Below are 15,737 nucleotides of genomic sequence, written 5' to 3' on the forward strand. Positions count from 1 at the left end.
CCGCGGTAACAATGCTCGAAATCTCCAGCGTGGAATGGAATCGACGTGAACTGGGCTTAAAATCGAGCCGAGATCAATGATTTCCCTTCGCTTTAAAGATAAACGTTTTTTTCTTTCCTTCTTTCCTTCTTTCTTTCCTTCGATGTTTCACAAAAGAACAGCATTTACTCTCCGCATCGATCGTTTACCGGCCATACCTACCGAGCAAAGTATGCCGTTTCCGTTTCCAGTTCACTTCAAATCTAACCCACTCTCTTCTTCTTCTTCTTCTTCTTTTTCTTCTTCCAACGAATCGTCTGGGAAGAAAGGAGAGCCGGGCTTAGTCACTCGTCAGATTTTTATTATATACACCGAAACAGTCGTTCTCTCCGATCCTTCGAGTTTCTTGTACAGCCCCTCTCTTCGATCCGATTTATTTATTATAAATTTAAACCAACGAATTGGTTCGTTTAACGTGCGTATTTATACATTTCCTCTCTAATGACCGATGCTTTGCAATTACGTATCATTCATAAGTGACAAACTAACGAGGTTCAATTTAACGTCGAAGCGTTTCGCAGGATGAACGAGGGCGGGTTCTGCGGGAACATATGGACGAATCGATGGAAAAGTATACCGAGCCTTGTATCACGCGTGAAATTTGTCGTAGTTGGGCCAGTTGTCGCCGAGTTCAATTAGAAAACTCTATTGAACGCCCTACGTGTAACGGGGTCCGTGCAACAATTCTCACCCACTTACCAATTAAGTTGCCTTTATCGGATGGCTCCCTGCCAATGCGCAAAAGGAACATTGTCGAAATTACATCGTCCGCACGTTTCGCGCATTACCTTTAATCGATTATCACCGACCTTCTCCTCTCTTTCTTCCTTTATTCGATGCACCCCATGCATCTGCACCACCATCTATTCGTCTAATGTCCTCCATGCTCGTCGAATCTATTTCGTCCTTTTAACGCAGCCCTGCCTTTCGTTTATTTCTCTCGACATATGGCCAATTCCTCTTCCGCGGCGTATCAAACCAAGATATACTTTTCAAACTCGTTATTTCAATCTTTCTCTTGGCCAACAAAAATCTCTCTGTTCCGAAATAATTGTTATGCTAGGGTAAAAATGTAGAAGGTTCGTTCGATATCACAGCGGCGATTCCACGAGGAAATTAGGAAGGTCGATCGATCGGTCGATCTCCCAGTCTCGGTCCCTTTCATTCGTGTCAGGTGGCCGTTCGCGTCCACGAGAACTCGGCTTTAACTTTTCGTGACACGCTTCAGTTTCAGCTGCTCGGCTCGGCCGGTCGGTCATCGGCCGTGCGAGGGGTGGACCCTTTTTATCCGGTGAACCGGTCGTGTTCACGCCTGTGCGCCATTAACGGCTGATCCCTTGATAAGCCGCATCGATACAGCTTTTCCGAAATTACCCACGATCCGCTCGCCTTAAAGGATTACGCAAGAAACGTATTTAGCCGACGCGTGACCACCGCTTTCCATTCCCCTCCTATTTTCGATATTTTCCAGAAACTGGAGGAGTCTCCCTTTTTTCCTCCGATAATTCCAATTTTCCGCGAGAAGGAGAAAAAAGAAAAGGCGGAAACAAGGGAAGAAAGCTCGTTGTATCGAATATGGAAACGTTTCTAAATTCCTCTCTCTTCGTATCGGAAAACGCATAGAACGTGGATGGTCCCTATTTTCGTGTCCCGAATATTTGGAAGACGATCCGATACAGGGAGGGAGAGGAGAAAAAGTAGGAAGGATCCTCGGTTCTTGGTACCGCCGCCACTCGGTTGGCGGAGGAAGAGGGAAGGAAGGCGCTTTGTTGTAAGATCGGATGGAAAAAGGCAGACGGAGAGGCTAGGGTTTCGTCAACCTCTCGTCAAGGGCCCTCGTACGTCGGCGAGGAGAAGGAGGAAACTCGCGCCGCTCTTTTTACCGTGATTTATTGCACGCCATACGCATAGCGGGGGTTTTTGTTGTCAGTTTCGATTTCGGCTATGATGTACGAGTCCGGGGGAAAAAAAATGGGTTTCCATCCGATTGGCCTTGTCGCGTAAGCTACTTGATCGCGCACGCGCGTAATTTCTTTCAAATGTAGCGCGTAATTTAGTCCCATAATTCCCTTGTATTTATGTGTTTTCCAGCTTTACGGCAAGAGAGGTAGGGCAGAGAGAGAGAGAGAGAGAGAGAGGGAGCAAAATGTAGGAAGGACAGGGGAGAAGGGAGACAGAGAGGGGAAGAAGGAACGCATAAAGCGCGCGGATAAAAAAAATTGCCGGCGCGAGATCGCCGGTGAAAAATGCTTTTTCGAAATACGTGCCCCGCCTTCTAATTGCGCGGAGGGACGATCGAAAGGGCCTTTCTCGTTCGCGTAGCAAACTCTCGGCCGGGGAGCAACAAAAATCTGCCAGTAATCCCCGAGACGAGGGCGCGGGAACGTGGAGAGAAGGAGAGCACGGAGACTGTCTCGACGTGTGACCATTGGAACAGGTAGAAATCTACTAGGATCGCGTGTACCTGTTCGTCGCCCTTTACATTTGTACCTGACAACCGGCTGGACCGAATCTGGAAGACAAATGGGATTACCGCCGACCTTACCGTTTCCTCCCGGCCCTGAAGGAACGTTTAGAAATTAAAAAAGAGGATTTGTGCCTTGCTGGTTCCTTCGTTTTTCTTTTCTTTTCTTTTCTTTTTTTTTTTCTTCTCTTAGTCACCCTATCGGTGGGTGGGCGCCGAATCCGTATCGGATTCTCGAAAACTCGAGAGGGTTGATTCGAACCTCTCCGTCATCTTGCACGAAATAAATAAAGGAATAACCGTAACGATCCTTTCGTATTTTCTGAATGATCAAGAATTCCGTTTTTGGAATCGGACGGTTGATCCGTAACCAATTTAAGAAGAGGAAGAAGAGGGGAGGAAGAATCGAGAAGAAAGAGAAGAAGTTGAAGGGTGCGCGATCACTGTGAACGCAATAATAAACGAGCGAGTTGAGGAGGAAAGAAAACGATTGTTTCTCTTTTAATTAATTTCCCGGTCGGATCTTCGGTCCCTTCTTTCGACCACGCTACACAGCTTCTCTCCTTCCACCTTATTACCATTCTCTCTCCTCTCCCTTTCTCCTCTCCCTTTCTCCTCTCTCCAAGAGTTTTACGTTTCTCGATTATTTATTTAGCCGGCGACCGTCACCGGTTGCCGGGCTACGGAATTAATTGAAAGAAACCGCGCACGCCCCTGCGCTCCTTACCCGTTAGAATTTTCTACGCACATTACGCAAATTGCACGATAAACTTTACGATGTACCCGCGGTGCACGGGCAAGCTGCACTACTAGCTTTAATTACACGCACACCGGAACACAAAGTCGCCGTGGTCGTTACCGCCTGGCGGAAGAGTAAAAGAAAAAATTGTCCTGTTTGGAAATGGAAGAGGAGAGCGAGAGAAAGGAGAGAAGAAAAGTGTCATCGTTCGTGTATACACGAAGCCGCTGTACAAATCACGCTTAAGTCCGTCTAATAAATTTCTACACAAATCTATCAACGCGTAATTCACGCGTAAGAAAAAGTGGATATTCGAGGAAAAGTATCGATACTCGTATATTTTCGATCAAGTAAGAATAAAAAAGGAGGAATCCCGATCGATCGAGATTAAAACAGGATTAAAAAAGGAAAGGACGAAATGGAATGGACGAAACAACGAGCGCAGCCGTCCCTCGCCTTTATTCCCGAGAGCAGCAGGTTTGACGCGTCCGCGTATCGACAACCGTGCTATTACGGCTCTCAGATCGGCGCGTCATTGTCGTGGTATTGGCATTATCAGCTATCCTCCAGCGAAATGCAACCGAACCGTGGCGGCTGTCGTTCTCCTCCGGCACGGTTGTGTTTTACGAGGGCACCGGGTCAACGCGGCTTATAAGGGTGGCGCAGGTTTTATCCTTCCTCCTCTCGTCGCCATTGTGCGCTCCTTCGTTATTCGAATCCCTTCGAAAGCAGCTCTTTCCGCGGTCATAAATGTAACTCGAGATATACTCGACGAATGAAACGAGTCGAGTAAACCGTCGGTGTTTCTCCTTCCTTCCAAATCATTCCCTCTTTGTTTTCCACCCTCTTTCTCTCTCGTCCTCCAGGTTTTCCTCCGCTCTTCACGCCGGCGTGAACCACTCCAGGGAAGGGGAGAGGGGAGGAGAAGGATCGGGGAAACACGCACAGATATCCGTTTCCTTTTCGACGACGGTTTCGCGCCACTCGAATGAATGAGCGAATAACGAGGAGTGCGATTTCGACTGTGGCGGATAGTTAAACGGAGGGAGGGACGATGGAGGGATTCGCTGAATGGGCGACAGTTGCGCGGGGAGACCGATCATTATGAAATTTGCGGGAGGTAAAAATTGGGAAACAAAAGTTTCCAATTAAACGAGAATTAAATGGGACGCCGACGAATTTATTCGGATTCTTCTTTGATACGTTTTTTTTTAGGGGAAGGGGAAAATATTTCCCGAAAATCTGATTATACTTCCTGATATGAATATAACAGGATAGGAAAATTCATTCTTGATACGATAAATCTATTTAATATTGAAACCACGCCGAGCGTGTCGCTCCACGAGAACGTTGGAGGAATTTTTATTATAAAATAGAACGTGGAAATCAACGTCAATACTCGTCCTATCCTCGTGCTCATTATCGCAACACTCTTTCGCGACGCGTTTCTCATTAACGAGAAAGTCAATGTTCCGGTCAACTATACCTTCGAAAGATATCGAAAGAAAATCGCCTCGATCAACGCGCCAATTTCCGTAGGCAAACAATTAATACAACTTGAACGACACGATAATTTTCTTTCTCAGAAATTTCTCTAATCTTATCAGAGAAGAGTGGTTATCGGGCCACCTGTATATCCTCCGAGTTTAGTTATATTTGAAGAAGGAGAATTTTTATGACGCTTTTAGACCCTCCCTCCCCTCCCCATCCATACGAATCCTGATACTTTTTGTTTTTTTTTTTCATCGAGTTCCATGCTCTCGTCTCTCATCGTCTCTTAGTGAAGTCGTTAACAGACTTATCTCGTGGCGTGTTTGGTCAATTTGGAAAGCATCTCTTCGCTTTAGCGGCCGACGATTTCCATCCCCGGCTCTCCTGTATACAGCTAACTTCGTCATCAGAGTGCTCCTTGCATCTTACTTAAGAGCTACTTCCACTTTTAATACGCGCTTCGTGCTGCTTTTTTATCTTATCGAACTTCTTCCTCCGCGCCTTCTTTCTCTCTTTTTTTTCTCTCACTCTTCTTTTTTTCTTCATTTTTTTTTTTTTTTTCATTTTCCAGCCCCATCCTTTCCGCGGTTCGTCTTTGTGTAGAGACTCTTCGGCTTAGGAACGAAATTAACGGGGGAGAATGTGCGCGTTCTTTCGAAAATCTCGCATGCTTTCCTTTTGGTTATTCTATTATTCGATTAAACTCGAAAGCAGAAGTGGAAACGAAACGTTTTCTATGTTTTTTATGAAAAAGTTTTATGGGATGTGTTTTTTTAAGATTTTAATAAAAACATTAATATTTCCTTTAATTTTCCTCCGTAATAGAAGTAGAATTTATTCGTACAAAACTTTTTTCTAACAAATATATTTTCGAAAAAATCGTAAATGTATGTAAGGAATAATTTTCTATTATTTTTGTTAATCAACCCAACGAACTAACAAAATTTTAATAAATCAACGAGATTAATAAAATTGTACAGGGAAGAAAAAAAATAAAGTTAACAATAAAGTATTAGAATTCATAAAGAAATATTTGAAATAAACAATAAAATAATTAATAACTATAAATAATGCATAATAAAAGTAGAATTTATTAAAGTTTTATTAACAAACGCTGCAATAAATTAGTGTTTGTTAAAATTGTATAGGGGGTGAGAAAAAAAATAAACTTAATAACAATAGATTATAATTGATAGACGATAGAATGAAAATAAAGTAACGAAATAAAGTGAAAATAATTAATTATAAATAATAGAAATGGAATATATTAAATTAATAATAGAAATCAGTGCTCATGCGCACGTGTGTACAACACCGCACCGCGTCGCGCCGCGTCCTATTCGTTCGACCGCCGACTCGAGATTGTCGACATTACCTTCTCCTTCTCGACGTCGTTAGACCGTTACGAATAAAATTGTAATCATAATATCGAAACGCGTAAAAATGTCAGGAAAATATTTCAAGAAAATTAAACGATACGCCTTGTTACTTTCCATTCAACGTATCTCTCCCCCCGCATGATTTTCGAAAATCGCTTCCCATTCATCGAACATTCGATCACGATCTTTTTAATCATCGAAGCGAACATGGCGCGGAAATTACAACGCGCGGGGGAAAAAATATTATATTAGACCTTTTATTCGGCGAAATTTTTCACGGTCCGCTCTCGTCCACGTTATATTTTTATCACGGTGTAATACGGCCCGCATATACACAGCTTCTCGCTAAAATATGGTTACGTTGATTACTTTTTTTCCCCCCCTTTCTCTCTCTCTCTCTCTCTCGCTATTCATCCTTACAAACCACCCCCTCGACAATCCCCATTTTACTGCGTATTCCCCCCTCGTTTCTTGTTCCGTTAATGCCAAGAATCGGATATGACTCACCAGAAGGGACTACAAATTTTCACCGGATTCACGGTGGCGTGTAAATCGATATACTTTCCGCGTTAAAACATTTACCATTCGACAATACTACTTCCCTGCAAATTATATCGCAATTCACGACCAATATTAATTATATCCCGGCAAATTATTTTCCAAATTCGTTCGAATTTCGAAGAGGATCGCGAAACATTCACCTACGTTGCACACTCGTCACGGTTCGAAAACAGAAGAGCGGATTTATTTGGAAAGGAAAAAAAGAAAAGAAAAAAGGAAACGGAAGAAAGCGCGAAGGGGAAGCGGAGCGGAACGCGGGCAGCGGAAATAACATACTGACACTTAACGTGGCCACCGGTGCAAACTTTCAGATGTTATGAGTGTAAACTCGAGGCGCGATATCGGCCGACCCGCAGCCAGATATCCTGGCTTTTATTTATGAAACGAAAACATTCTCGCGAATAATTTTCCACGCCCCGCCATCCCGAATTAGCCGCGTCCGGCCGGAAAGTTATCGCCCCCTCCTCTCCTCGTCGATCCGAACTTGCCCCGCTAATATTACCCTTCCCTTCCCCCTTACGTTACCCTTGGTTATTACGATTCTCTTTCCGGCGAGTTGCTCGGTTAACGAATTCGTCGCGAATATGCTGATGTAATTTCCATTGAAATTCGTGTCGGATGCACCGAAACGGGGTTAACTCTTTGCCGTGGAACGACAACGTCTCCGTGACGTCGTGGCTTTTCCACAGGGATCGGATAGTCGTAGCGATGGTAGGGCAAAAGCGGTGTCGGAATTACTTATCCCGTGCAATTTCATCGTGCGAAACTATTATTTAACTGTTCTTTCTTTCTTTCTTTCTTTTTCTCCGCGTTGACTTTGATAGTGCGTTTCGTGTCGGAAACGAAGTTGTCTGCGAACGAAGAGAAACTTTGAATAATATAATTTTCCAAGTTAACCGTATTACAGCATAGTTGATTGTTGTCGTTGCACAGTCTCTTATAATTATTTCAGTTTCCTCTGTTTACAGTTTGATTCAGCTCGCGTACGATTTAGTAAATTAATCTCGCTCCGTGCTTATTTGAGGATAACACGATCGTACATTTTTTTCCACGATGATTTTTAATCACGTCGTTTTCTAATGAAAACATTTCTTTCTAATTTCTTTCCTATTTATTGTGTATCTTGAATCGTTTCATTTCCGTGCGGAATTCGGAGCGGAATGAAATAGTATTTCTTGATCCAACGTCTCCGGATTAAATTTTAGAGGGAAGGGGTTAAAGCCCGGTGAAGATTACCTCGCGGTTGCAATTCGAATCCACATCCTCGAGCGTATCCCTCGATCCGACTCGACGGACCGAGGTAATCGTTAGGAGACTTTAGCGGTGGTCCGATGTTCCTGACGTGGAACCGATTCGAGCTGTTAAAAGAAAATTGATTCCCTTTGATTACGAAAGTTAAACAACGGACTGGATTAACCGACCGATCTTACTCGAAAGTGCAGACACGAAACTGTCCTTCCTGCATCGGTGGAAATTCATCAGGATGCCCCGAAACTTTTTCCTCTTATTCGCTCGCAAACTTGTCTCGACGTCTTGAGAAATATCCAATAACGAAACGACACGATTCTCCCTCACGAAAATTTACACTATAACTAATACGAGTCGTTTTATTTTAATTTCAAATCGAGATACACGACAAATATGACTCGCTTCGAGGATTCTGGAAAACTAAAATGAAAGTTTTAACCTTTTTATTCTTGCTTGCAATTTCGGTGTCTCGAGAAATATCCAATAACCGAAGAAACGAAACGACACGATTCGTCCTCACGAAAATTTGCACTACAATTAATACGAGTAATTTTATTTTAATTTCAAATCGAAATACGACGGTGGAAAATTGAAATTCAGAAAGTTTCATACGAAAATAAAAAAGAAAAAAAGAAAAAACAATCTAATACAATTTCCGTATCCGTCCATTGCCGAAATTAGGCCAGTACAGCGGCGATAGTACGACGAATCCCGAAACGCGATCAATTTATCAGCGAGGAACGTGACCAGACTTAAGCATATGGCCGATTCGACGATAGTTGGGGCGCAGTAACCGGATCCATGACCGGTCGAGGTGTTGGGAGATTATGCGCGCGTTCCCCGGGAATATTTTCCGCGGCCGGCACAAAGCCACCCCGATTGAAAACGCCGGCGGAGGGCGCGCATACGAGCGAACGAGAGGGACGAAGCCAATTATGCGCGTTACCGGCGTCGAATTCGTTACGGTGTTACATTGTAACCGAACGCAGCCCGACACAAACCGGAACTCGGTGAATGCGTTTAATGGGGGGAGGGAAATTTTCGGACAGCCCGGTGCGGTGGTGGCGGCTTTTGTTCAAGGTTTTCGAGTTTTCAAACCCCTCGATGATTTTTGCACTTCGCCCCCTTCTATGCACCCTTGCTTGTTAATTACTTTCTCGTTTCTTTTCACCCACGATATTTCTTCTTTGTGCCCGATTAATGGTAAACGTTGGAGATTCAACGTACGCGTCAGACAATTGAGGGTTGAATGGTAATTTTTTCCATTCCTTGCGTTCTCCCGATTTAAATCGAGGGAATTTCAAACACGCTGTATTCGTGAAATCCTCGTTATGGAGATAGTAGCGTTACTCTACTTTATCGATTTCGAAAGGAATCGAAATCGTAATCAAAGAGATTGTCGAGATTTCTCCGCGATACTAATTCGAATTATATCCTACTTGCATCGAACATCTTGCCATCCTTTTCCGGGTCTTCTTCCAACCCTTCTTCCGTAAACTCGAAATAAAACGAACGAAGAGAGAAAGAGACAGCAAAGAAGGAGGATCTCGAACGAAGCTTGAATCTCGAGAAAAGAAAGGAAAAAGAAATGGCACCTGTTCGAGGTTTTCCAGCGGGAAGTCTGTCGGGGGAGGAGGCGAGTATCGACGTTGGCCGTCGTGAATTATTTACGAGGTAGCGCGGTGCGGGCCGACCGTTTAATTCATACGGAAGGAACGATAATATCCTAGGGGATGGGGAAGGAGAGAAGAGCCGGAGAACGCGCCGTGTATTGTCACGCTCCGCCGCGAGTTTGAAAAGGACAATTTTTCCGCCCGCTTTGCAATTCGCAGGAACGGAAGACGAACGCCACGAAGCGTGATGGCGGATTCCTTTCAAACAAACTTTTCGAGACGATTCGAGAGAGAGAGACGGCCGTTCGTTTCTTTTCCTCCTCGTTGGCCGTTCCCTTGTTATTTCAATTGCGCCGGCACTCCGCCTGTCATCGAAGTGTCGGTCGGCCTCGTCTCCGAAAAGAGCAAAACGCCAGAATTTCTCCGCCCATTCGGGGGATGATAACCGTGAGAGGGCCGGTTTAAGCCTCGTGGCCTTTCTTCTCTCTTCCTTGCAATCCCCCCGTCCAACCTTTTTCCTCGATTCGTTTCCATCCGCAAGAATCCGCGTCTGCCTATCATAACATCCTCGTTTTCGCGGTAACAATGTCGGTGTAACGAGACGTGCGACAGGAATATCGAATACGAGCACAGGGATAGGGGAGAGGTTTTCGTGAACTTTCTCCCTTTGAGGGGCGCAATTTTTTTTTTTTTTTTTTTTAGTTTCCAGGGAAAACCTTTCGAACGTGACGAAAGAAACGCGATGCGGGTTCATTTTCTATTCTCTCGTCGAAACGCGACCTCTGCGCACCGCGATAGGGGATGTTAGCGTGCTACCCCTGGCGTTGATATAATAAATGGATAAGGTAATCGAGAGAGAGAGAGAGAGAGAGTATGGGAGGAAAGTTTGATAAGTTTATTTTATCGAGTAGCTGGAAGAGAGGGGAAAATTTCGTGCAAAATTATTTTAAATTAGAAAAATATTCCACGTTGTGGATAAATTTCGATCCAAGTTTTCCAAGTTTGAAAATATTTCTCCAAAATAAAAATCAAAAATTAAACATCGAGAAATATCTTAAATACGATTAATTTTCCGAACAATCGATTATATTCGCGCGATTTATTCGAAACAGGGGTGAGAGGGGATAGGTGGACATTTCCGATTGAAATTAAAATTTTTCACCCGTCCAATTTTATCCTCGTCGATTATATATACCGCCGCGCCTCGGTCGTTCGGTATTTCCGCTCCGGTTCCCGCTCCGTAATTTTTGTAATCCGCGGAATTACGAGAATTTCAACCGGCGCGATTCTATTAAACGGTTGCAATCGGAATTTCATCACGTGAAGGTAAACAAGAACTTGGTGCCCGCCACCACCAACGCGTTTTCTTACGATGTTAAACGTTAAATACGTTAACATCGCGTTCAACAATACCAACTGAGCGTGTATATATGTGTGTGTGTGTGTGTGTAATCATTAGCCGGATACAAAAGCTTTACCCGGCCACCTTTGTTCCACGCGGCTCCGCTGTGTTACGTGCGTTTAACGTGTCGGATACAATCGACCGATCAGAATAGTTCCGTTAAATTAAAACGAATTGTTGCGTGTGTACAATAAAACAAGGAAACACGTACCTTTATTTCTAAAAAAAAAGAATAAAAAGAACAAAAAAGGAGGGGGGATAAGAGTAAGCCAAAATATTCGAAACGCGTTTTCCACCTGTAAAAACTTATCGATATTCCCCCGCTTTTTTATCCTCGGTTCGCGATGGGGCCTCGAAACCAACGTTCGATAATTCGCGGCCACGTGTAATGAAATAAGAAGAGAAGTGAGTGGGAGCGCGAGATCGGAACGGACGTTTGCCCCGACGCGAATTAACAGAGGAGAAAAAGGGTCCCCGTGGGACGTGGCCCTTCCTTCTCCGGGAGGAGAAGAAACGGCCGACGCCCGGAGGCGGAGGTGAAAAATCCTTCGAACGAGACGTTTACGGGGACGGCCGTCATTAGAGGACTTTGAGGCCGCGCGCGAAATTACGCGTGGATCCCCGTGTGATCCCTCGCTTTATTAAATCCACCGTGTAATTTTCGTTCCAGTTCCACGTGCGTGTCTCTCTTCCATTACGCCTCCTCCTCTTCCGTTTAATAATCCCTCGAAGGTGTATAGGAATGTTGGCGACACAACGGACCCGTTGTTCCCTCCTCGAAACCTTGGCTTCGACGACGAAGAAAAGGAACGGCCACGTTGGCCTCGTCCCCCTCCCCGTTAATTTATTCAGCAAACACACACACACAGCGCGAGGGAAAGAGAGTTCGATCATCGAGAGGAGGAACAGCCGGCTGTAATTCAATGAAAAAGGGGCTGAATCAACGCCGCGAGAAATCGATAATTTACGGCCGTGATTCGTCACGCCTTCGCGCTAATTGTTTTTTTACCGGAGCGAATTGGTTGTCCGTGGGACGGATCATTAAGAGGATCTCTCTTCATGGGATGGATCCATCGAATGGAGGATGTACACGCTGTGACTCGTAGCTGGGAGAGACGTTCGTGGTCGCGAGATTAGAGAGATAGAGAGATAAGATGGAGGTAAAAATTGTTGGGTAGGGATGGTCGAGGAGACGAAGTGAAAGTAACGCGAGGCCAATTGAAATGGATCGTTGGAGGCTTCGATAGATACGTTGGCTAGGTCCCCGGATGGGAATTGCTGAGTGCAAATTTAAAAAGACTTCATTGGCTGCCGCCACGGAGCGGAACGAATGCAGGAGGGTGAAAAGTTTCGATTGATTTTTCACCCGCTCGAACGATTCCCAAATTCTCCTTTTCCTTGATCGTGGAATACCTTAAGGGTGGAAATGAAAACGGGAAGTGTGCGTGTCTCTCTGAATTTCTTCTCCCTTCCGTCTCGTTTCTTCTCCTTCTCCTTTCTTTGTTTACGCGACTCTAGAACGAACGAAACGTGAAATAACTATTCGACGATTGATTTTAATTAAGAAACGGGCGCAATATGTATCTGCAAAGGATTGAAATGATCATTCAAGGAAGAGAGAAATTAAAAAATACAGATTATTGAATAATGATTAATTTTATCCAATCGTCGATATTTGAGTCGATAAACGCGTTCTAAGATTTTCGAACGGGAGTCGCAATCAATTCCCCTATTTTTTCCCCTGTGTACCTCGTTATTGCCCGCCTTTTGTTGGATAATTCGTCGGAAATACGATTATTTCCCCGTGTATAAATCAGCGCAAATATTGAACGAATCACGAGAACGCTCGTTACATCGAAACCTCGTTATCGACGTGCGTTCTCTCAAATCGGATTAATCGAGGTGAATTAAACATCTTTCGAAATTTCTTTCGATTCTTTCACCATCGATCCACTGACCGATCGACTATTACTCTGATTGCCGTTCGACCATCCGTGAAACAAGGGAATTCGTTTAAACGAATCTTAATGGAAGAAAGATCGCTGCTATTAGCTTATCTTCGGCCCAGCGATCGATTTATCCAGCGCACGATGACCGGAAATTCGGAAGATGATTTCTCTTCGAAATAATCTCTTCGTTTCCCTCGAAGATGATTATACATCGAAAACGTTTTCTTTAATTCGACCGTGTAATTCATCTCGCTTAACTTGCTCGGTAAAAAATAATTACCCCTTCCTGCCCTTAATAAATTCGTCCCTCGAGATATTACACTGGAACACGCCACCGACATTTATATTCATCCGCTTCCTTCTCAAGATGTTTCTTTTCCTAACCCCGCTTCCCTTATTTATCGACATTGTTCCGTGCATTGTTATTAATTCCACACGCATACCACACACACACACGCACGCGCGTCAATTATCGTCTTACATCACCTTCCTCGATGATCGCGTCGAGTAACAGGATCTTGAGGGAGGGGGGAGGGGGGGAGGAGGTTCGTGAAAACGACGTCTTCATCCACGAGGAACAATGGCAATTTTTCCCGGTTTCTCGCGGATGTTGGTGGACAAAGAGAAGCAATTTCACGAGCGGCTGTCATCCGGTATTTCCGCAGGAAATTCGAGGCGAAGCTTTTCCATGCTCCTTTTCTTTTTCGCGCCAAAGTTTACTTGTTGCGCGATTTTATTCGCGACAAATCATTCCGGGACGTAATGGAACGTAATTAACGAACGGGTGCATTAATTAACGGGAGGGGGAAGATGACGATAAAGGCGGATTTTATCGTAGAAATGGATTATTCGTTTTGTTTAAATTTTTATTCCTTGTTTCGTCGATCGTTCGATCGATGTACCGCTTGTTGTCGAGAGAATTTGGGCGATCGAATAATGAAGCGATCGAAGGAAAAAATTGGAGCGAACGTGGGAGGGTGAGGCGTTTTATGCGCATCGGTGGCGAATGCATCCCCGGTGTTTGGTATGCATGGTGGCACGAGAAGATTTCACCGGCGCGTGGAAAGAATACAGGCTCTTTTAAGATTTGTAAAGCGAGTGACTCGTGTTGGAATTGTTGTCGTTCCCGAGAAAATCGGATTTAAAGTTAAGTTTTCGAGTAAAGACTCGTCCTTCTTCCATCGTCGTACGAACAAATTACCGGATGGAAAGTTTCACTCCGTGATCCACTCGGTGATAATAACTTGCTGATCTTCGATAAGATGGACGATAAAATTTTTTTCCTTCCTTCTCGCGAATCGACGTAACCGTTTAAACACGATCGATGTCGTGACTGATCTTTCGAATCTTTCGACTCTCTCCAAAGAATTTCGTGTTCGTTCAGAGATACGAAAATCATCGATGTGCGGTCTTTCCTCCTCCGGTTTTCTCGCGCTTTTAACACGAGATCCGATCGATTAACCGTGGCCAGAACGAAAGTGACGCGAGGCGTCCGGCCGTGATTCATCGCGAGCTCGCAAGATAAAAACGTTCTCCATTAGCGCCAGGAGGTAAATACGCGCCAGGCCGAGGATTTATCGCTTTCATAAAATTCCCGTGGGTCAAGAGTTAATTTCCCGGGGCGTTGACAAAAACGTAGACCTCGAACGACGAGGCGTTTTTCGACGCGGTGGATTGCGCTCGTTCGAGGTTTGTCTCACGGAAAGCGGAAACCGTGGTCTTCGAGAGATGGAAGAGAAAGAGAAGAGAGGCTTTTTCCGGCCTGGTTATCGCTGCCACGGACAGTTCTCCACTTTGCCCGCTCGGTGATGAACTCCGAGATCCTTTGAGAATCGGTTCGTTTGACGGAGATAAGTCAGGATTAAGCGCGGTATCTGCGCTTATATAATTTATTCGAACACGTGATTCATTAACTTGGAAACACGTACCCGTTATCTTCGTTATCTTGGAATAAGTTGGAGGTTTATCGTACTTGAACTCGTTCGCGCCATCTTCTTCCTACGATTTATTCCTCCTCGGTTTTATCCGTCCTCCCTCGTTTATCATATTGTTGATCGAGCGATAAAAAGGATGAAGCGATATTATTAGGGATCCCTACTTTGTGAGGAATTTTAGGTATTTAATAAAATGAAGAGAGAAAAGAAGAAAAACAAGAAATATGCACCGATAATATCCCCTTTTTCTTTACGAGGCCATCACGGATATCTCTTTCATAAAACTTTCGATACGAGATTTTAATTTCGCGCCGTTTTACTTTTATACTGTCTTCGCATCCTTGAAATCCTCCTCCGTATATCCGCGTTCCTTCGAAATTCAATAACGAAGCCTTCTCTCCCCCTCTCCGCCTTCCTCCCCTCTCTTGGCCTCCCCCTCCAATAAATAATTTCCGCGGGCGAGTCAGTGTCACTCGGCTCCGAAAAGTCTGGCGGCGTGTCGCTTACGATAAATATTTGCCTCGAGTCAGCATCCATCGAACTCTCTCCCCCCTTCTCTTCTCCTAGATTAATTCCCGAACGAGGAGGTGGCGTGGATTTTCGTGGATGGATATCGCGTCGAACGGGTGGTCGGATCGATCGGGTCGTCGACCCGGGATCAACTCCGTTTTCCTGTTTACGCGTCTCCTTTCGCGAAAACTCGCGAAAGAACGCGAGGAGGGGGGTTTCGAAGGATTCAGGGAAAGGAGGAGGCGATAATTCGCGGAACACCCGGCCGTCGTGTTCGGGCTGCAGATGCTCAGTCCGCAGCCTCACGCCCCGACACAATGGGCCGACAGAATGCGAGACGAAAATAATGGTGGCCGCCTGTAAACCTATGAACCGATTCAATACGCCCTTCCCTTCCCCCCACCGCCG

General features: G+C 44.8%; 1 protein-coding gene across 2 annotated transcripts in view; it reads left to right on the plus strand.

Annotated features, from left to right (window-relative positions):
* Toll-6 (Toll-like receptor 6) overlaps window positions 1-15,737 on the plus strand; it is a 44,267-nt gene that overhangs the window by 4,742 nt on the left and 23,788 nt on the right. Inside the window, exon 2 of one of the 2 annotated variants that reach the window (XM_086910467.1) lies at window positions 2,131-2,990. The exons of the other annotated variant lie outside the window; for it this stretch is intronic. The gene's annotated coding sequence lies outside the window, so the exon portion shown is untranslated. Of the gene's footprint in view, window positions 1-2,130; window positions 2,991-15,737 lie in introns of those variants that run through there. 2 annotated transcript variants of the gene reach the window in all.

This window comes from Apis florea, unplaced genomic scaffold (assembly GCF_048593485.1).
Source record: "Apis florea isolate Af1SG1 unplaced genomic scaffold, ASM4859348v1 contig_3193_pilon, whole genome shotgun sequence".
Classification (NCBI taxonomy): domain Eukaryota; kingdom Metazoa; phylum Arthropoda; class Insecta; order Hymenoptera; family Apidae; genus Apis; species Apis florea.